Raw genomic sequence first — 24,179 nt, 5'->3', positions numbered from 1 at the left:
GTAGTTATCATTGTTTTATTTTACTGCAGAGCCCCTAGTCCCACTCAGCATGCCTCAGAGAACTCTTTTGTCCCACCTCCCACACATGCGGTGACCTCACCTAGCATAACTAGTGCCTCCAGAGATGCAACCTCTCTTATCACTCAATGCCTAGGTTTACCTCCACTGTACCCGCACCCTACCATACCCCTGTCTGTACGTTATCCCTTGAATCTATCCTACCACCCCCAGAATTCTGCTCCTTTTATTCTCTGTTCACAACGCACTAGATGACCAGTTCTGATAGCCTTTAGCCGTACCCTCATCCTACTCCTCTGTTCCTCGGGTGATGTAGAGGTTAACCCAGGCCCTGCACCGCTCCCATTCCCCAGGTTCTGATAGCCTTTAGCCAAACCCTCATCCTACTCCTCTGTTCCTTGGCTAATGTAGAGGTTAACCCAGGCCCTGTGTCCCCAGGCGCTCTCATTTGTTGACTTCTGTAACCGTAAAAGCCTTGGTTACATGCATGTTAACATCAGAAGCCTCCTCCCTAAGTTTATTTTACTCACTGCTTCAGCACACTCCGCCAACCTTGATGTCTTTGCCGTGTCTGAATCCTGGCTTTGGTAGGCCACCAAAAATTCTGAAATTTCCATCCCCAACTACAACATTTTCAGTCAAGATAGAACTGCCAAAGGGGGAGGAGTTACAATCTACTGCAGAGATAGCCTGCATAGTTCTGTCATACTTTCCAGGTCTATGCCCAAACAGTTTGAGCTTCTAATTTAAAAAAATCATCTCTCCAGAAATGTCTCTCACTATTGCCGCCTGTTACAGCCCCCTCCCCCCCCCAGCTCCCAGCTGTGCCCTGGACACCATAGATGGGGGGCAATCAATTCATATATCTTCAGAGTTCATTCTGTTAGGTGACCTAAACTGGGATATGCTTAACACCCCGGCCGTCCTACAATCCAAGCTAGATGCCCTCAAATTATCAAGGAACCCACCAGGTACAACCCTAAATCCGTAAACATGGGCACCCTCATAAATATTATCCTGACCAACTTGCCCTCCAAATACACCTCTGCTGTTTTCAATCAGGATCTCAGCGATCACTGCCTCATTGCCTGCATCCGTTATGGGTCCGCGGTCAAACTACCACCCCTCATCACTGTCAAATGCTCCCTAAATCACTTCTGCAAGCAGGCCTTTCTAATCGACCTGGCCTGGGTCTCCTGGAAGGATATTGACCTCATCCCGTCAGTAGAGGATGCCTGGTTGTTCTGTAATTATAATTTCCTCACCACCTTAAATAAGCATGACCCTTTCAAAAAATGTAGAACTAAGAACAGATAAAGCCCTTGGTTCACTCCAGACCTGACTGCCCTCGACCAGCACAAAAATATCCTGTGGCGTACTGCACTAACAGCTCCCCACCCCCCAAGCAGCTTCTCCTTCACCCAAATCCAGATAGCTGATGTTCTGAAAGAGTTGCAAAACTTGGACCCGTACAAATCAGCTGGGCTAGACAATCTGGACCCTCTCTTTCTCAAATTATCCGCAGCCATTAACCCCTATTACTAGTCTGTTCAACCTCTCTTTCGTATCATCCAAGATTCCTAAAGATTGGAACGCTTCCGCGGTCATCCCCCTTTTCAAAGGGGGTGACACTCTAGACCCAAACTGTAACAGACCTATATCCATCCTGCCCTGCCTTTCTAAAGTATTCGAAAGTCAAGTTAACAAACAGGTCACTGACCATTTTTTGAATCCCACTGTACCTTCTCCGCTGTGCAATCTGGTTTCCGAGCTGGTCACGGGTGCACCTCAGCCACGCTCAAGGTACTAAACGTATCATAACCGCCATCAATAAAAGACAGTACTGTGCAGCCGTCTTAATCAACCTGGCCAAGGCTTTCGACTCTGTCAATCACCATATTCTTATTGGAAGACTCAATAGCCTTGGTTTCTCAAATGACTGACTCGCCTGGTTCACCAACTACTTCTTAGATAGAGTTCAATGTGTCAAATCGGAGGGCCTGTTGTCCGGACCTCTGGCAGTCTCTGTGGAGCTACCACAGGGTTAAATTCTCGGACTGACTCTAACCTCTGAAAATACTAAAGATGTTGCTCTTGCTGCGGGTGATTCCTTGATCCACTTCTATGCAGACGACACAATCCTGTATACATCTGGCCCTTCTTTGGACACTGTGTTAACAAACCTCCAAACGAGCTTCAATGCCATACAACACTCCATCCGTGGCCTCCAACTGCTCTTAAACGCTAGTATAACTAAATGTATGCTCTTCAACCGATCGCTGCCCGCACCCGCCCGTCCAGCATCACTACTCTGGACGGTTCTGACTTAGAATATGTGGACAACTATAAATACCTAGGTATCTGGTTAGACTGAACTCTCCTTCCAGACCAATATTAAGCATTTCCAATCCAAAATGAAATCTAGAATCGGCTTCCTATTTCGCAACAAAGCCTCCTTCACTCACGCTGCCAAACACCCTCGTAAAACTGACTATCCTACCGATCCTTGACTTCGGCGATGTCATTTTCAAAATAGCCTGCAACACTCTACTCATCAAACTGGATGCAGTCTATCACAGTGCCATCCGTTTTGTCACCAAAGCCCCATATACCACCCACCACTGCGACCTGTATGCTCTCGTCGGCTGGCCCTCGCTACATATTCGTCGCCAAACCCACTGGCTCCAGGTCATCTAAGTCTTTGCTAGGCCGCCTTCACTCAGCTCACTAGTCACCATAGCAACACCCACACACAGCACGCGCTCCAGGAGGTATATCTCACTGGTCATCCCCAAAGCCAACACCTACATTGGCCGCCTTTCCTTCCAGTTCTCTGCTGCCAATCACTGGAACGAATTGCAAAATCGCTGAAGTTGGAGACTTATATCTCCCTCACTAACTTTAAGCATCAGCTATCTGAGCAGCTTACCAATTGCTGCAGCTGTACACAGCCCATCTGTAAATAGCCCATCCAACTGCCTACCTCATCCCCATGTTTTTATATGCTTTTCTTGCTCACACCAGTATTTCTAACTATGTGTTTCTAACTATGTGTCGCACTGCTTTGCTTTATCTTGGCCAGGTCGCAGTTGTAAATGAGAACTTGTTCTCAACTGGCCACCTGGTTAAATAAAGGTGAATAATAGTCACATGTTCAACTATCATCAGCTGATCCAGGAAATCAGTTTCTGAATGCCAGTCAAATGACAAACATCACGACATATGTGAGGTTTGGGTACTACAGTAGGTCTATGTTATTGTTAGGTGAAGTTATGGGCCAATTTGGCAAACACTTAGTGTACAATCCCCTCATTGTCAGGCTGATGGAAAAGCTAGCCAAAGAACATTTTACTGTTTGAAGTGTTTTTTAAGTATAAAGCGGTTGATTTGCGATGATGACACAACCATTATATTAAACAGGACATTCAAACGAGCCTTACAATTATAATCCAAAGTAGTGTGAAATGTACTCATAAGCAACCTGGAAATGGAGGTTACTCCCCTGAGTTTTCCCCCATTCACATTCAGAATACATTGTGAAAAACTAAAATCTTTGCTCACCATTTTTGCTCCAGGCAGATATACTACATCCATAACTAGTGGTTTCCTCATTACCAGATATACTACATCCATAACTAGTGGTTTCCTCATTACCAGATATACTATATCCATAACTAGTGGTTTCCTCATTACCAGATATACTACATCCATAACTAGCGGTTTCCTCATTACCAGATATACTACATCTATAACTAGTGGTTTCCTCATTACCAGATATACTACATCCATAACTAGTAGTTTCCTCATTACCAGATATACTACATCCATAACTAGTGGTTTCCTCATTACCAGATATACTACATCCATAACTAGTGGTTTCCTCATTACCAGATATACTACATCCATAACTAGTGGTTTCCTCATTAGCAGATATACTACATCCATAACTAGTGGTTTCCTCATTAGCAGATATACTACATCCATAACTAGTGGTTTCCTCATTAGCAGATATACTACATCCATAACTAGTAGTTTCCTCATTAGCAGATATACTACATCCATAACTAGTGGTTTCCTCATTACCAGATATACTACATCCATAACTAGTGGTTTCCTCATTACCAGATATACTACATCCATAACTAGTGGTTTCCTCATTACCAGATATACTACATCCATAACTAGTGGTTTCCTCATTACCAGATATACTACATCCATAACTAGTGGTTTCCTCATTACCAGATATACTACATCCATAACTAGTGGTTTCCTCATTAGCAGATATACTACATCCATAACTAGTGGTTTCCTCATTACCAGATATACTACATCCATAACTAGTGGTTTCCTCATTACCAGATATACTACATCCATAACTAGTGGTTTCCTCATTAGCATGGAGGAGTTTCTACAATCAAATTGTGTGCGCATCGCCCTTATAGTTGAAACACAGAAAGGGGCCTGTATTGGAGACCAAAAGTCGTCTGGCACACTGCTTAGAGTTTCAACAACATGAATAACTTATTTCTAGTTACCACTATTGTGAAAACAAGACAAAATATGATTGTTGCTTGTCTTAATGGTCAAATAACTTAAGACGTCAATTGTTGTACAACTTCATGGGTATGATCTGGGCATCACCTTTTACCTCAAATAAACAATGGATTTCTGCTGTTGTGGGCCTTTAACCATCTGTCTGACTTTGTCGTTCACACAGGAGAGAGGCGGGACAGTCGTGGATCCTCTGGGGAGCCTCAACAACCTCATGATGCTGACGAGGCAGAGAAGAGTCTCTCCAGATCAGAACACCTCAAGAAACACCAGCAGAGATCCACAGGGAAGAGAACTCACTGCTGCTCTGACTGTGGGAAGATATTCACCTCCTCAGCAGGCATTAAAATTCATCAGAGAACACACACAGGAGAGAAATCTTTAAGCTGTACTCAATGTGGGAAGAGTTTTACTTCATCTAGCCATCTGACTCGACACCAGAGAAGACACACAGAAGAGAAACCTTATGGCTGTGATCAATGTGGGAAGAGTTTTGTTCGATCTGGCCATCTGACAGTGCACCAGAGAATACACACAGGAGAGAAACCATGTAGCTGTGATCAATGTGGGAAGAGTTTTACTGACTCTAGTGGTCTGACTAAACACCAGAGAATACACACGGGCGATAAACCTTATAGCTGTGGGCAATGTGGGAAGAGTTTTGTTCAATCTTCAGATCTGACAGTACACCAGAGAATACACACAGGAGAGAAACCTTATAGCTGTGGTCAATGTGGGAAGAGTTTTGTTCAATCTGGCCAGCTGAAGTTACACCAGATAACACACACAGGAAATAAACCTTATAGCTGTGGTCAATGTGGGAAGAGTTTTGCTGCATCTAGCAGTCTGACTCTACACCAGAGAATACACACAGGAGAGAAATCTTATGGCTGTGATCAATGTTGGAAGACTTTTGTTAAATCTGGCCATCTGACATTGCACCAGAGAACACACACAGGAGAGAAATCTTATAGCTGTGATCAATGTGGAAAGAGTTTTGCTGCATCTAGCTATCTAACTCTACACCAGAGAACACACACAGGAGAGAAACCTCATAGCTGTGACTAGAGATAATCTGATAAAAGTTCATACATGAACGAGTTGTTTCATGATATCAATGAATTAATGTCACAATGTAGAATGTTTTAACATTGTAGTAGCAGTATTTTAATGATGTCACAATGTAGAACACTTAACTTTTGTCCCCTGTTCTATTGATTTCAACATGATATGGATATTAGCCTCAGGGGGAAAATCCAGGCTCTGAAATGGATGAGTTACTATTTATGTGATTTAACAAAAAGTGACTAACAAAAACAGAGTTGTGTTACACTTACTACTTTGGCCAGCCACTTGAATCAAAATGCAACACTTCAAAATGTAGCTAGCTGTTTTCTACAAATTGTCCTGTAACCAGTGATGTACACATTATTCCCAGATTCTGTGTGTTTTTTGAGCTGTTACTTTTAACAGGACATGCAACCTCATCTCCCCTCTCCTGCAATTGATTTCAACATGATATCAATGAGTTATGACAAATAAGTGTTGTGTTCCTTTGTTTAGCGACGCCTAAATTTAAATTCATCACTCCAAAATGTAGCTGACTGTCTTCTGCAGGTTGTCCTCTAACCAGTGAAGTAACAGATATCTCCGATTTCCATGTGTTTTTTTAGTTGTGTTAGTTTCAACAGCTCGTACAACCTGATTTCCCCCCTAATCGATATCAGTGATTTATTGCTACTTGTCAAAACAACAGCATTTTTGGTGCTTGTGCAATTTACAAGGTGCTTGTTTTAAAAAACGTATGTAATAAGATTATTGTGGCAGATGTTTGTGGCTCAGTTGGTATAGCATGGTGTTTGCAACACATGGTGTTTGCAACGCCAGGGTTGTGGGTTCGATTCCCACGGGGGCCAGTATGAAAAAAAAATGAAAAAAAATGAATGAAATGTATGCATTCACTACTGTAAGTCGCTCTGGATAAGAGCGTCTGCTAAATGACTAAAATGTAATTGTAAAATGTAGATAGTCCATTTTATGTTTAGGTTTTCAATATATCACAAACTGTTTCTGCATATTGGTTATTGATTTACACAAGTTAAAACTGTGTTTTGACATTGGGGCTATCCCACCTAGCAAAATGTCATTGAAAAGATGTTGAAAATATGACTATGCAATCAAATATTTCATATTTACATTTCATGTAACCAACTGTCAATTTTTGGTACAATTATATTGACATTGTTGCCCTGCTTTTAGAATATCAGGGTTCATTCTCAGATGTGCCAACCCAAATGTACTAGAGCATGACATTGGGGACTGGACCCCGATCCAACAACATGCCTATCTAGTGAACCCTGAAAGAGAGAGAAGCTCTGCAGTGAGGTGGAAAGTTACTACGGATATTGCAGGAGTTTCCTCTTGAAATCAGACATGTCCGTGGTAAGGACAACTTGGTTGCTGATTGTCCCAAGGCTGGGCAGTCAAAAAGATTTGTGTTTTGCGTTTAGCCAGTGCTTTACCATGGATCACAATTTATTTTGACTGCATGTTTTTCCGTATTGGAGATGAGTTTTGTTTGGGCTCGTTCCAAGGGGACGCGAGTTCTAGAAGCTAGTGAGTTTTAGGAAGACGAGAGCTAGGAAAAATATAAGGTTCTAGAAATGTTTTTTCTTGTTTTTAATTGTTGACAGCCAGTAGACACCATGTTTATATTGGTGAAGGTGAAGCATTGAAGTTGATTATAGTGTGAAATGGAAGTTGTTTTCTGTTGGTGGTGAGCAAACTAGTCCAACAAAAATATAGGATATATTTGTTGTCATAAGGGGGAAGGTGTTACAGGCTTTGGTTTTTCCATTTATGTTTTGAGGTTGGACTTTAGCACGTGGGAAAGGGGGATACCTAGTCAGTTGTACAACTGAATGCATTCAACTGAAATGTGTCTTGGGTGCACTGATTGGTGTCACCTCGTTAGTCAGTATGTGTTACACCTGTGCTGGCTTGTCCATCTCGTTAGTGGGAAGGTGTTTCACCTGAGCTGGTCCAGGTTCTATTTAAGAGTGTCTGGCCCAGTGCTCCAGTTGTCTTGATACACGTGGAGAGTCAACACCTTTAGTTGCTCCACCTTTTTGGTTTACTTCCTGTCTTTAAGTTTGGTGTGGGTTTTTCTTTTGTTTGCCTCTTCTTGAGCAGATTTAGTGGGTCTCATGGTGGGTGTCTTTTAGCTCCCAGTTGTTGTTACTAGTCAACTTTCAGTGGACACTGTGAGAGCAAAATTGCAAGATTATGATATTATACTTGTATTGCATCAAACGGTGGTTTTATGCAACAGAATAGAGGGTTCTTATAACTATTGTGTCGGTGTGTTCTACTGAGGATGGGCCTCTGGGAGAAAACACTGACAGGAGATTTACAATGTCTTTTGGGTGATAAAATATAGAGACCGCATTCCAGAGCATGAGTTAATGTTTCTGTTCTGTGTGGTACCAGGGAGAGATGACCCCAGGGCCAGACCCTGGTCTCTACACAAAGAGTACTGTTTTTACAGCAGATACTGTCTCCTGAGAATTATAAGTATCTTTCATACAAATCTTAACCTTGTGACCTGTTCTATACATCTGTTGTTCGTCATGTAGGTTGAAAGGGGTGTATCTTGGCTGTAAAATACCTTTGTACTTTTGTCTCGTGGCTCTCAACGAATCATCTGGGGGTGATTCATCTCTCAACGAATCATCTGGGGGTGATTCATCTCTCAATGAATCATCTGGGGGTGATTCATCTCTCAATGAATCATCTGGGGGTGATTCATCTCTCAATGAATCATCTGGGGGTGATTCATCTCTCAACGAATCATCTGGGGGTGATTCATCTCTCAACGAATCATCTGGGGGTGATTCATCTCTCAACGAATCATCTGGGGGTGATTCATCTCTCAACGAATCATCTGGGGGTGATTCATCTCTCAACGAATCATCTGGGGGTGATTCATCTCTCAACGAATCATCTGGGGGTGATTCATCTCTCACTGAATCATCTGGGGGTGATTCGTCGACCAGCCATCATTATCGTAGAGCACCCAATTGATTCACTTTATATTTGTCTGTTGTATTGACCTGCTCCCTTAATAAGTGAATAAAGGTTTAGTTTAAGAATAACTCTGACTTGTGTGATAAGTTTCTCTTCTCATTTGATATTAAAGAAATTAACAACCACATTTGGGGATGTGAATCTAGACTTGGTGACCGCTCCTGGTGACCTGGGTAAATGGTGCACGAGGGATCCCTCTAACTTGGGATCTCAGGGAGACCACACTTCGGGAGCGGAGCAGATGGACCCACATTGGATCTGAGAGGCAGCGAGCGGATACCACATCTTGAATGTAGTTTAAAAATAAAGAATGAGGTGAGCGAAACAAGTGGAATTTTTAGAAAAGCCTCGTAGACTCAGTGTGTATTCCTGTGTGGGGGGGGGGGCACATTGGAGGTGTAAACAGGGCCGAGGCAGCTATCTGTGAGCTGTATGAAATCTAGAATCTGTGTTTACTAGTTAAGACCATCTATGATATAGTATAAGATAGTAAGGTGCCCCTGTAATTGTTTTAAACATGTAATTATTTTAAATCTGCAATTGTTTTAAACCTGTACCCCATTTTAGAAGTATTGAAAGATGTAAATGTATGAGTTACATTATCCTAGGAACTAACCATTAGAAATGTGAAAATACTCCTGCAGGTTAAAATATTGTTGAAAAACAACTAATTGATTAGGTATGTTTGGGAATAGCATTGTGTGACTGTGATATGAGAGTTGTGTGACTGTGATATGAGAGTTGTGTGACTGGAAATGAGTCTTAATCTGTCGTCTGGATAGTAACATATAGAAATATGCTTAATCAGATGATTGTAATGTGGATAATAAGCGGGATGATATTTTAGAAAGCAGCAGAAGGTCTATAGTTCCTGGGAGGCTTGATTTTGCCGTGGTCTCAGGGAGGTTAGAGAACCGTTGAGGATCCCATGGTCATTGTCCGGGAAAAAAAAGTTTATTTTTTTGTTCTGCTGTGAGTATGTTTGGAGAGCTGCTTCGTAGCTATGGAGAGTCCTTGAAAAAGCAAATGGAATGGTTGTCGTGAGTACCTGAGAATTTCTTACGTTTTATATGGATTCTGTGAATATATGATGAATTGTATGTGTGTAGAATCGATTACTAGAGATTTGATAAAGTAATATTGGGAATATAATTAGATACAATTTAAACAACCCATATGTAGACGAACAAAAGTTGAGTTGGTATCTTTAATGGATCATTTGATAAAGATGAGGTTTAAGCATTATTAAACAGTCTACAAAGTCTGAAACTGATGGGAGTGTGTCCACTTTAGGTTAGGTTACTGTAAGGATGAAACTATAAAACGCTTTTTGGACTTATGAAACTATTCTCCTTCCAGGTACTACATTTGAAATAAAACTGCCCTTAAGGCCTGGGGAGGTTGTTCCCAGTATGAGAGGAGTTGCTAGATTTATTGAATAAACCTTTTTCCATAAAGTAAGAGTGAACCAAGGTGGCTGACTTGCTGTTGATGTTGAAGAAGTGTCCCGTCCACTAGATTATACGTCACAGTGGCAGAATCACCTGAAAGACGCACATCGCCATCTGCTGACTGGAGTTGGTATCGCAGTTGAGGAAATACTTTCAAACAAAAAGCTAAAAAGCGACTGCCCCTAAAAACCAACGACTCCCTTTGAAAACGGGCGATGTGGCATCAGAAACATTTATTATAGTGTTAAAATGTACTACAAAGTGTAGCTAAATGGAATAACTTTGATCATACCCAGTCAGCACATGACGTCCAAGGACGTCGAATTATGGTCGATATGAGGTCTGTCTGTTGTGGCCGCTATTTCACCCCAAATTGGTTTATATATGTATAACTATGTAAATGTCTCTCGGACAAGGTGACTTTTATCAATATACACTCTAAAAAGTAAAGATTTCTGGAGTATCCTTTAGGGGTTCTTGAAATTGGAACTGTGGGGGAACCCCTAAAAGTTATTTGAAGAACCTTTTGTGGGAACCCCTATAAGTTCTTTGAAGAACCCCTTATCATGGTTCCTCAAAGAACCTTTTGGGGTTCATTTTTTAACTCCCTGTCCACGCTCCCTCCATTATAAAAGCATTTTAATAATAATAACAATATTGACAATATGGATTTAAATAATGCATTGTTTATTTAGTGGCACCACAAATATGAATTAATATTTACAAAACAATTTACCAAACAAAACACATTACAATATTGCAACAATAATAATGATGTACAATAAAAACAACATTAAAAATGAATCATAGGTCAACTAACAATATTGTAGACTTGATGCTAAATACAGATTTTTCAGCTTTAGTGTGTATATCGTATCCACTTAGTTATGTTAGGAAGTTCGCCATCTTTATGACCGGCCCTGGTAACTTCACCCCAACTTCTCTGATCCCCAGAACACAGTAACTTAACAACATAAGTGTTTTTCTGACATTTTGGGGAAATTATACAGAAAATAAAAATCCAGTCGTAGCAGAGCCTCAAGTCCCATGGGGACGTCCTCGAGGGCCTGGATGTTCTCCCCATCAAAGGCCAGCGGGATTTCACTCTCATGGTGAAATGGATTTCCACCGATGTGCAGTAAAGGAGTGAAGAGCGGTGAAATCTGTGTCAACAAAAGTAAGAAAAGATTAATACACAAACAATTAACAAAGAACAGAACAAAAGTTCAGCTGTAGTTTTATATAAGTATGCACACCTATGTTTATGAAGAAACAGATGATTGGTGTATAGACATACCTTGTCACGGACATAAAGGCCACTCGTGTCCTCATTGAAGAGGTTGGGCAAGAGCAGAATCGCTGCTGTGGTCTCCAGTCCTAGTAAAGTAAAGCAATGATCTTACTACACTTGCTAATTTCATTACAAAATACATTAGAGAAAGGGAAGGAATAAGAGCAGATCCCTCTTCTGTATTGTCCTTCAGGGACTGTCAAAATAGCAGGATGATGTCCTCACCCCTGCCTCGCCTCTCTACCTCTAATAGTCCTTGAATTATATTTTTGTCTATATCCATTCCATGGACCTGATTCATTTCTGAAAAGATCATTTGCACACATTTCAGTTTGTATTGCTAAAATACAGTATGAGGTGAGACGGTGAACTGATGTTGAACTAAATATGTTCCATCTATGTTTATTTACATTAGTGCAAATTGTCCACTGATATTGGTGTAATTTCTCACCCCTTTTGGCTGTCTGAAAGTTAATTTCCCCTCAGACACACACATTTGTTCTTTGTTATTATGAAGGTCATTTGTGTCAAATGTACTTTTCCCCCCATCTCTTTACATTGCTGATGCATATTTGGTTGCCTGGCTGCATCCAGACGATGTCAAAGGCCCATCCTGGTAGATCTGAACCTAATGCAGCTTGGAGTGATCGGATGACAGAAGTCACATTTAGGTGCCAGGTGTAACTGAGGCCATAGATGCTCCATATCCATTACTTTGAGTGTTTTACATAATATGACTAAATGTGTTTCTGTGTTACAGGGGCAGTCAAGAAATGGAACAGCAAGGCCACAGAACATGACATAAGCAGAGCTGTTTGATAATTTTGTTTGTTTTTTAATAGTTGAATCCTTTGAAGTATTGTTGATTTAAAAAAAAGGGATAATAAATGTACATATCATACATTTTGACAGTGGAAGATATACTGAATTTATACTGTTTTTCATACTAAGATGGACCAAGATACGTGTTGCTTTTGTACATATGTTAATTGGTCAGTCATTGGGTTCATTTGTTTTACAATATGTTCAAATCACAGGAAAAAACAAATATTTAGTACACAACAAACAGAATAATAACAACTGAAAGACTAATGAGCATTCTGATGAAATGCCATTGATTAAAATACTAAGAATTGGATGCAATATCCAACCCAAAATATAAGCATGTTTTAGTCCATAGTTTGTTGCTAAGATCCCCAGCAAATATCCCTAAAATAGAAGAGGGGAACAAACAAAGAGTCACTGACAAGAACCACAACTAAACAGGTGGGGTTTTAGGAGGGGTTCTGAAAGACACTATGGGGGTGTCCACTGGAAGTTGACTAGTAACAACAACTGGGACCTAAAAGACACCCACCATGAGACCCACTAAATCTGGCCAAGAAGAGGAAAACAAAAGAAAAACCCACACCAAGCTTAAAGACAGGAAGCAAACCAAAAAGGTGGAGCAACTAAAGGTGTTGACTCTCCACATGTATCAAGACAACTGGAGCACTGGGCCAGACACTCTTAAATAGAACCTGGACCAGCTCAGGTGAAACACCTTCCCACTAACGAGATGGACAAGCCAGCACAGGTGTAACACATACTGACTAACGAGGTGACACCAATCAGTGCGTCCTACGTGCTAACGAGCTAGACGTGCTAACGAGGTAGACGTGCTAACGAGCTAGACGGGCTAACGAGCTAGACGGGCTAACGAGCTAGACGTGCTAACGAGCTAACGAGCTAGACGTGCTAACGAGCTAGACGTGCTAACGAGCTAGACGTGCTAACGAGCTAGACGTGCTAACGAGCTAGACGTGCTAACGAGCTAACGAGCTAGACGTGCTAACGAGCAACTTCAAAACATAAATGGGGAAACCAAAGCCTGTAACACCTTCCCACTTAAGACAACAAATATATCCTATATTTTTGTTGGACAAGTTTGCTCACCACCAACAGAAAACAACTTGCTGTCAACAATTAAAAACAAGAAAAAACACGTATTTCTAAATAATAATATACAATTATAGCATTTTTCTCCTTTTTCTTACTATAGAATCCTAAAACTCACTAGCTTCTAGAACTCTCGTCTTCCTAAAACTCACTAGCTTCTAGAACTCTCGTCCCCTTGGAACGAGCCCAAACAAAAATCAAATCAAATTGTATTAGTGATGTCTGATTTCAAGAGCAAATGTGACAGGTTAAAGGAAATACTAATAGCCTGTTATACATTAAAAAGTATTAGTAAGTTCATAGTATGCGAGGATCTTAAAACATCTAAGGTTAAAAAGATCATGCATTCTGTATTAGTTGATAGAGATGGATAACATTCATATAATTGTGTTAAAGTTAAAATCCATCAAGTGTACAAAAGGTAAGAATTGTAAAAGGAATGTGTAAACGTTATATTGATTACTTTATTTTGTGGTGCCTAATTGAAGGGGAAAAGTGTTAATCTGTGATCTACTAAATGCTCTTTAATCCATGAGTCTGAGACCGATTGCTCTGGTCTCCACTCAAGTTCACGGGGAAATCGCGGTCTTTTCCTCATTACAGTAAAAGTTCTCGTTGAGGAAACAATACCGTATCACTCTCGTGATTATTTCTCCCCTTTTTCAGGTACGATATTGATGATAAAACTGAGTCATTTAAATGTAATAATTCGCTAACATGTCAAGAGTGTTTAAGGTGTGTCTTGGTAACATCTTGAGAAAGTTAGAGTTACGTTTGCAGAGTAATATGAGCCCTGCTCGGTTGCAGCTAAGGCTAGCTTCGTACTGAGAGTAGCTGCCATTTTATGTCGATCGTGAATGAACATGTGAATGAACATGTGCGTTGCTAATAAGATATGTTGCGGTGTTATGTGTATAAGGGTTTTTCAAACACTTGATTGACTGTTGATAAATTGAGTTATGGTTTACTGAGTTAAAGCTTTGTGCTTGACAGTTATATTGAAATGAGTGTATGTTTCAGTGAATTACAGTGTATACTGTTGTGACGTGAATAAGCCTTGTACCCTACAACACTAGCTCTTTCCTGTAGATCTGTTGTTTTGTAAAATGTGTTACTTGTGTAAAATGTGTTACTTTGGTAAGATCATTACAGTAAAAGTTCTCGTTGAGGAAACAATACCGTATCACTCTCGTGATTATTTCTCCCCTTTTTCAGGGGCGTAACATTTTTGGAGGCTCCGCTGAGATTGCTGCTCAGATGTCCAGTTTCCACATCCTGGTCGCTGAATTCCGAGCCAGCTAAATCTCCACATAACAACTCAGGCAGGCTGCAGTGAGGAAAGTGTTGCTGTTCGAGGAGAGCTGGAAGTTGGTGGTTAAGTACGTGTCAGCTGAGGCCATTGATCGACCATCAGAGACAGTAAGGACCATCTAATTCAGAGTCAACTCCTGCACAGTAAAAGTTCCTCCTGTTCTGTCAACATGACGACCGCCTTGGAAGAACTACAGGAAGAGGTAGTAGGAGAATTGCGCACCCTGACTAAAGACAAGTTACTAGAGATATGTGATTTCCTTGACATCTCAGGTGAACAGAGAAGAGATGTTCAAGACAAATCCCGCATATCATTGATGACTCACATTATGATGTTCCTTGAAAGAGAGGAAGCTGCAGAGTTAGAAGATGGCGGCATGTCGGAATTGTTGCTACTTAAAGACAAAATGACAGAGATGATCAGTGGCATAGATAACAAAACAGGGCAAACTGACCATGATATTGAAACAGCCGGAACACATCACAGAATAGAGGAACTGAGAACTGCAACCCCACAACAAGGGGTGGGAACTGAGCAGATTACTGCAGCCAAAGCCAGTGATTCTCTGCGTCAGCCCCAACCCCATGCTAATCTTCAGGTGAGCGTGCCGCTCTCACCCAGTGCACAGCCCAGCTCATATTGGCGCAAAGAGTTTAAAATTTCTGGTCAGATAGGTGAACCGGGCCAGAAAGATAAACTGATTTTTTCCAGCCTTGCCCATCAGATCGAGAATGGACTTAACAGAGGCTATCCTGAGGTAGAAATAGTAGACGCAGTAGTCAGGGCTATTTCTCCAGGCTCACAGCTACGCAGCTACTTGGAAGGTAAACCCCAGCTAACTCTTACCACACTTAGATGTATCCTGCGTTCCCACTTCCAAGAGAAGAGTGCAACAGAGCTTTACAAACAGCTAGCTTCAGAAGCACAGCATAGCAAGGAGATCCCTCAAAGCTTCCTGATGCGCGTCTTAGATTTGAGGCAGAAAGTACTGTTTGCATCCCAGGAGTCAGAATCAGGGCTTAAGTATGACCCTGCTCTAGTCCAGCGCATGTGTTTACACACAGTCCTTACAGGTCTCCAGAGTGACAGTATCAGGATAGACATGCAGCCTCTCCTGCTAGATAGCGAAACATCAGATGAGGTTTTGCTAGAGAAGCTTAACATTGCTTGTGCTAATGAGATAGAAAGACGAAACAAAAAGCGGTTTAATGCCCCACAGCCTGTTACAACTGTAAGTGTAGTCCAGTTAGAAGATACGCCAACTGCAAAGTGTCCTGTGAAGGAAGCCAAAGCTAAGATACCCGCAGAACTGTTAACAGAGTTAGCTGAACTTAAGACAGGTGTAGCTTCTCTAAAAGGTCTCAGTGCAGAGATTGCTCAGATTAAGGAGACATTACGGCAGCCTATGTTTCAGTCCCCGCCTTGTGTCTATGCCCCACCTCCAGTTAGGAGGCCAGATAGGGACCCCCAGCCACCTGTTTCCCAGCAGCAGTATTACAGCAACTACAGTCAGCCCCAAGCACCTGACCCTGCGCAGCAGCAATATGCACCTAACCTGTATACCAACCGCTCTGCTCAAGCTCCAAGGAGGTGTTTTGTCTGCCAGCAGGCCAGAACAGATGCACGCTGCACACACTGCTTCCGATGTGGGAGTGGAGAACATTTCCAAGCTGGATGTAAAATCCGGGGAGTCAGACCATCAAGAGAGACCCCTTTAAACGGGGAAGGGTTACCGCTGAGGGACGAGTGTTAACCATAGCTACCAAAAAGTCCCAGAAATGTGCAAATTGTGCCAGAGAAGATTCATTTGAGAACCTGAAACAATGTTCATCATGTAAAGAGACACTGTACTGTTCCAAAGTATGTCAAAACCAACATTGGACTAAACATAGGGAAAAATGCACTCACCTGAAAATTGACTCTACCAGGGAAAGGTTTTCCTGCACAGAGGAAAATGCCCACTCTTTACCATCCCTAGCTCAAGGTTGCCACCCCCGTAAGGTCACCTCGCTAGTCGGCAGACAGTGCCTTATTGAGTGTCACCTGAATCGCCACCACCTCCAAGCTCTATGGGACACAGGTTCTCAGGTATCGGTCATCGATGAACGATGGAAAGAGAAATCTCTCCCAAACGCAAGGCTGAGAGATGTTTCAGAAATCCTGGACTCACCTGATGGTCTAAGGTTGACTGCAGCAAATGGGACTGAAATGCCGTACCTGGGATGGATTGAAACAACTTTTCGGCTAGCCTCTGAAACTGACCAAACAAAGGAACTGATCATCCCAGTGCTGGTAATGAAAGGCTGTCACCTATCGCATCCCATCATAGGTTTCAATGTTATTGAGCACATCCTGACAATGACTGAAAAGACTAAACGATACAGTGCAGTAAAAACAGCTTTCCCAAGCCTCAAAAGAAACAAGGTGAGAGCTTTTATACAGGCTGTTAGCGCAGAACAGACAGATGAATATGCAGTGAAAACCAAGAAAGAGAAGGTTGCTGTACCAAAACACAGTAGCATCCAGATTGAGTGCCGTATAGCTTCCCAGCCTTTCAAAGAGGACATGACAATGCTTTTCCAGCCAGACCTGAACCCGCAGTGGCCAGACGACCTTGAGTTCTTTGACACACTAGTCAGAGTCAGGAAAGGTGTTTTTCCAGTTGTCATGCTTGATGTCTCTAACCCCACTGACCACGACATTGCCCTGCTAGGACGCACAATAATCGGTACAGTACAAACCATTATGACTGTGTTACCTGCCCAAGTCTTTGAAAAAACTGTCACCCCAGCCACAGTGAATCACACCAGTGTACAAACCCCATGTACTGCTACTGAACAGTGGGATCCACCAGTAGGTTTAAATCACCTCACCGAAGAGCAGAGAGAAGTTGTTAGGCAAATGCTTAGAGAAGAGTGCCACTCCTTCTCCAGATCAGACAATGACATTGGCTGTATTGAACGATTGAAAATGACTATTTCTCTAAAGGACTCTGAACCAGTCAAGCGCACATACATGTCAGTGCCCAGGCCACTGTATCAGGAGATGAAGGGTTACCTTTATGACCTCATAGCCCAGGGCTGGGTTAGGAAGTCAAACTCTTCATATTCTTCACCTGTCGTGTGCGTTCGGAAGAAGGACGGGACCCTCCGGTTGTGTATAGATTACAGAGACCTGAACAGAAAGACACATCCCGACCGCCAGCCTATCCCTCGGGTCCAAGACATCATGGACAGTTTAGGTGGTAATTCCTGGTTCTCCCTCTTAGACCAGGGAAAAGCGTATCACCAGGGGTTCATCTCTGAAGAAAGCAGACCACTGACAGCATTTGTGACCCCATGGGGACTCTATGAGTGGATACGTATGCCATTCGGCCTCATGAACGCTCCTGCAGCTTTTCAGCGGTGTATGGAGGAGTGTTTGGAAGGGCTCCGGGATAACATCTGCATTCCTTATCTGGACGACACGCTAGTTTTCAGTAAAACATTCGACAGTCATGTGAATGATGTGCGAAAAGTTTTGCAGCGTCTCAGAGAGTATGGCATTAAACTCAAACCAAGTAAGTGTGATCTCTTTAAACCCCAGGTCCGTTATTTGGGAAGAATAGTGTCTGCAGAGGGCAGCCGAGTTGACCCAGCCGATTTTGAAGCAGTAAGAGCATTGAAAGAAATCAGACCAGAGACTGTGGGCCAGCTCAGAAAAATGCTTGGTTTGCTCACTTACTACAGACAGTACATCAAAGACTTTTCTAGGAGGGCCAGCTGCCTGTATGACCTCCTGAAAGCAGATTCTGAGAAATTACCTCACCACCCACGGAAAACAAAAACAAAGAAAGCAAGTCATGTGGTGCCCTCAAACAAGCCAATCCTGTGGACTGACCAGCATCAACAGGCACTTGAACAGCTGATTGAGTGTTTGCTTCACCCACCAGTCTTAGGTTTCCCTGATTTCACTCAGCCATTTGTTGTACACACTGATGCGTCGCACCAAGGCTTGGGAGCAGTTCTGTATCAAAAGCAAGATGGGAAGCTTAGGGTCATTGCTTATGGCTCTCGAACCTTAACAGCAGCTGAGAAGAACTATCACTACCACTCGGGCAAGCTAGAATTTCTAGCTCTGAAATGGGCAATCACTGATAAGTTCCGTGATTATTTGTACTATGCTCCGACCTTCACTGTATACAGCGATAACAACCCGCTCAGCTACATTCTGTCTACTGCAAAACTGAACGCAACCACTTCCAGGTGGGTTGCAGAATTGGCTGATTTCCACTTTACAATAAAGTACAGGCCAGGCAGAGAGAACGGCGATGCCGATGCTTTGTCAAGAATGCCACTGGATGTAGAGTCACTGATGGAAGAATGTTCTGAGGAGCTTCCACCAGACACCATTGCCGCCACGATACAAGCAGTTGAGGTACAGAAAGAGGCTGTGGTACCTTGGTTACTTTCAGCTGCATCTATGTCAGTATCAGTTGAAGGTGAGACAACCACTGCAACAATCAGCTCGATCCCAAAAGATGGGATAAGAGAAGCACAAGAATCTGATCCGGTCATCCGTCCTGTGCTCAATTTCAAACTGTCTGGTTCCAAACCGCCAGTTAAAGAGCAAAAGGAATGCAGTCCAAAGACAAAATGCCTATTCAGGGAATGGGACAAATTGACAATAGACAGTGATGGCATTCTGTACAGAATCACTACAGCCCGCAAGCAGTTAGTTCTACCAGAGCAGTACAAAGGTAAAGTGATGGAAGAGTTGCACAATAACATGGGACACCAAGGTACTGATCGCACTGTATCACTAGTACGTGACCGCTTCTTCTGGCCATATATGCAATCTGACATCGAGCACTATGTGACTAAAACTTGTTGCTGTGTCAAGCAGAAAAAGCCAGCCCATGAAACAAGAGCTCCTCTGACAAACATTGTGACAACACAGCCATTTGAACTGGTATGTATAGACTTCCTTCATCTCGACAGATGCAAAGGGGGATATGAGTACATCCTCGTGATTGTTGATCATTTTACACGTTTCACTCAAGCCTACGCCACCACATCAAAGTCAGGTAAAACTGCTGCAAATCTCATCTTCAATGACTTTGCCCTGAAGTTCGGGTTCCCGTCCCGCATCCACCATGACCAAGGGGGAGAATTTGAAAATCAGTTGTTCCATCAGTTAAAGAAACTCAGTGGCATGGCGGGGTCCAGAACAACGCCCTATCACCCGATGGGGAACGGTCAAGTGGAACGCATGAACAGAACAGTGTTGCAAATGTTAAAGACACTAACTGAGACACAAAAGTCAAATTGGAAGGAGTCTCTGAACAAACTGGTTTATGCCTATAACTGCACCCGTTGCGAAATGACTGGCTATTCACCATTTTATCTTCTGTTTGGGAGATCACCCAGGCTTCCAGTTGATATGCTCTTTGGATTGTGCACAGAGGCAGGTTCCAGTAACCAGCGAGACTACGTGGAGAACTGGAAACGAGGGATGGAAGAAGCATACGCCATTGCAAATGAAAATGCTCAGAAAGCCGCTGACAGAAGTAAGAAGTACTATGACGCTAAAGTTAGGAGTTCAGTGCTACAGCCTGGCGAGCGAGTTCTGATTAAAAACCTGACACCAAGAGGAGGACCAGGAAAACTCCGTAACTATTGGGAAGATACAATTCACACAGTAGTGAAACAAATGGGTTCAGACCTGCCGATTTATGAATTGAGACCAGAAAAGGGTAGGGGACGCTCCAGGGTCCTGCACAGAAACCTGCTCATGTCCTGTGACCACTTACCTTTTGAGACGCAACCAGAAATGACCAAAGATGACAAAAGTCAGAAAAAAAGGAGACATCAGCCTGAATCAGAGCCTCTAGATTCTGATGAAGACAGCGGTGATGAATATGACCTTCATCATGAGCCGCTACAGGTTCCCACATCTACAGTACCTGAGGGGAGGAATGCTGAACTAGCGAGAGAGTGGGAACACAGGCCCCCACCAGTGAAACAGACAGTTGCCGTGCCAGTCCCTGATACGCAACCAGCACAGCCTCTGGTTGAAAAGCGGCTGGAGGAGACAACAGTTGAGGAGATGAACTTGCCTGATGAAAATTTGCCTGATGATCGTCCACCAAGTGCCTTTCCTTCATTAACTGCTGCTGCTGAACCCGAGGAACCGGCCTACCAGCTGCCACAAAGAGAGAGACACCCTCCAAGACGTATCAACTATGATCATCTTGGTATCCCTTCCTGCTACAGTATCCAGCCACAGTTGTTCCCTGTCTACTCTGCACCAGGAATGGTTCCATGGCTGCCATCACTACAGCAATGTTACTTTCAGCCACCTTACATGTATGGGCTTCAGCAAACATGAGGCTACAGAGTTGACATGTTTGACCATGGACTACTGACTGATTTCAGACTGTCACAAGAGACAATTTGCAGACTATGCATATAGATCATTAAAAGTGATGGACTGTTGATCAATAGTATGAGAAAAGACTGCTTATGGACTGTTTATACAGCTGGTCAACCGATATGGACTGTGAAAATAATTTGTTAGTTATATTTGAACTGTGACCCTTGACCTCTGCTCAAGTACGACCTTACAGAAGAGGATTTCCTAGGTCCAGTGCATACAGACTGTTGAAGAAGACAATGTTGGTAATGTTGGGACAACATTTATTTTGTCGGGGAGAGTGTGACAGGTTAAAGGAAATACTAATAGCCTGTTATACATTAAAAAGTATTAGTAAGTTCATAGTATGCGAGGATCTTAAAACATCTAAGGTTAAAAAGATCATGCATTCTGTATTAGTTGATAGAGATGGATAACATTCATATAATTGTGTTAAAGTTAAAATCCATCAAGTGTACAAAAGGTAAGAATTGTAAAAGGAATGTGTAAACGTTATATTGATTACTTTATTTTGTGGTGCCTAATTGAAGGGGAAAAGTGTTAATCTGTGATCTACTAAATGCTCTTTAATCCATGAGTCTGAGACCGATTGCTCTGGTCTCCACTCAAGTTCACGGGGAAATCGCGGTCTTTTCCTCATTACAGTAAAAGTTCTCGTTGAGGAAACAATACCGTATCACTCTCGTGATTATTTCTCCCCTTTTTCAGGTACGATATTGATGATAAAACTGAGTCATTTAAATGTAATAATTCGCTAACATGTCAAGAGTGTTTAAGGTGTGTCTTGGTAACATCTTGAGAAAGTTAGAGTTACGTTTGCAGAGTAATATGAGCCCTGCTCGGTTGCAGCTAAGGCTAGCTTCGTACTGAGAGTAGCTGCCATTTTATGTCGATCGTGAATGAACATGTGAATGAACATGTGCGTTGCTAATAAGATATGTTGCGGTGTTATGTGTATAAGGGTTTTTCAAACACTTGATTGACTGTTGATAAATTGAGTTATGGTTTACTGAGTTAAAGCTTTGTGCTTGACAGTTATATTGAAATGAGTGTATGTTTCAGTGAATTACAGTGTATACTGTTGTGACGTGAATAAGCCTTGTACCCTACAACACTAGCTCTTTCCTGTAGATCTGTTGTTTTGTAAAATGTGTTACTTGTGTAAAATGTGTTACTTTGGTAAGATCATTACAGTAAAAGTTCTCGTTGAGGAAACAATACCGTATCACTCTCGTGATTATTTCTCCCCTTTTTCAGGGGCGTAACACAAACTCCTGCAATATCTCGATAGGCATGTTTTTGGATCGGAAAACACATATTTTTGACTGCCCACATCTGAGACAATCAGAAACCAAGTTGTCCTTGGCAATAATTAACTTAATGGTGAGGCATGAAATAATAAAACATGTATCTTTTGTCAGGCTGGATGTTTGAAATATGAGGTGATTTGAGTCATGCTTCTTCAGTAGTGGAATAAAGACAATTAGCATTTGAATGTTGTAAAGAAATACTGGAGTGATGTAGGATTGTTAATAAAATTGATTATAGACAAATTGATTATTGGCCGTCGGGCATAGTATTCTTTTCAATGACATTTTGCTAGGTGGGATAGCCCCAATGTCAAAACACAGTTTTGAGACGGTTTGTGATGTATTGAAAACCTAAACATAAAATGTGCAATATACACAAACATCTGCCACAATAATCATATTACTTGTATTTTTTTAAACAAGCACTTTATAAACTGCACAAGCACCAGAAACGCTGTTGTTTTGACAAGTAGCAATAAATCACTGATATCGATTAGGGGGGAAATCAGGTTGTATGTAATGTTGAAACTAACACATCTAAAAAAAACACATGGAAATGGGAGATATCGTTTACCTCTCTGGTTAGAGGACAACCTGCAGAAGACAGTCAGCTACATTTTGGAGTGATGCATTTAAATGTAGGGGTCGCTAAACAAAGGAACACAACACTTATTTGTCATCACTCATCGATATCATGTTGAAATCAATTGTGCAAGAGGAGGGAGATGAGGTTGCACGTCCTGTTAAAAGTAACAGCTCAAAAACCACCCAGAATCTGGGAATAATGTGTACATCACTGGTTAAAGGACAATTTGTAGAAAACAGCTAGCTACATTTTGAAGTGTTGCATTTTGATTCCAGTGCGTAACCAACATGGTAAGTGTAACACAACTCTTTTTTTGTTAGTCACTTTTTGTTAAATCACATAAATAGTAACTCTTCCATTTCAGAGCCTGGATTTTCGCCCTGAGGCTAATATCCATATCATGTTGAAATCAATAGAACAGGGGACAAACGTTTAGGGTTCTACATTGTGACATCATTAAAATACTCCAACTACAATGTTAAAACATTCTACATTGTGAGATTATATCATTGATATCATGAAACAACTCATTCATGAATTTTCTGATGTTTGATCAGATGTCTTTTATCAGAGTATCTCTTCCCACATTGAACACAGCTATAAGATTTCTCTCCTGTGTGTCTCCGCTGGTGTAAAGTCCGACAGCTAGACGTAGTAAAACTCTTCCCACATTCACCACAGCTATAGGGTTTCTCTCCTGTGTGTGTTATCTGGTGTTGAGTCAGAGTGCGAGATAGAGCAAAACTCTTCCCACATTGACCACAGCTATAAGATTTCTCTCCTGTGTGTGTTCTCTGGTGTAGAGTCAGAGTTCTAGATGCAGCAAACCTCTTCCCACATTGACCACAGATATATGATTTCTCTCCTGTGTGTGTTCTCTGGTGCACTGTCAGCACTCCAGATCCACCAAAACTCTTCCCACATTGGTCACAGCTATAAGGTTTCTCTCCTGTGTGTATTCTCTGGTGTGATACCAGATGGCCAAATGTAGTAAAACTCTTCCCACATTGATCACAGCTATAAGGTTTCTCTCCTGTGTGGATTCTCTGATGAATTTTAATGCCTGATGGGGAGGTGAATCTCTTCCCACAGTCAGAGCAGCAGTGAGTTCTCTTCCCTGTGGATGTCTGCAGGTGTTTATTGAGGTGTCCTAATGTGGAGAGACTCTTCTCTGCCTCTTCAGCATCATGAGGTTGTTGAGGCTCCCCAGAGGATCCACGAT

At 42.1% G+C, this 24,179-nt stretch overlaps 1 pseudogene; it reads right to left on the bottom strand.

The window, feature by feature from the left end:
* LOC115186433 (zinc finger protein 135-like) overlaps nucleotides 1-23,913 on the bottom strand; it is a 47,911-nt pseudogene extending 23,998 nt beyond the window's left edge.
* Between the last annotated feature and the right edge of the window lie 266 nt (nucleotides 23,914-24,179).

The sequence above is a fragment of the Salmo trutta genome, unplaced genomic scaffold, assembly GCF_901001165.1.
Source record: "Salmo trutta unplaced genomic scaffold, fSalTru1.1, whole genome shotgun sequence".
NCBI classification, from domain to species: domain Eukaryota; kingdom Metazoa; phylum Chordata; class Actinopteri; order Salmoniformes; family Salmonidae; genus Salmo; species Salmo trutta.
The sequence above is the reverse complement of the archived record's forward strand: the minus strand, read 5'-3'. Positions and strand labels throughout refer to the sequence as shown.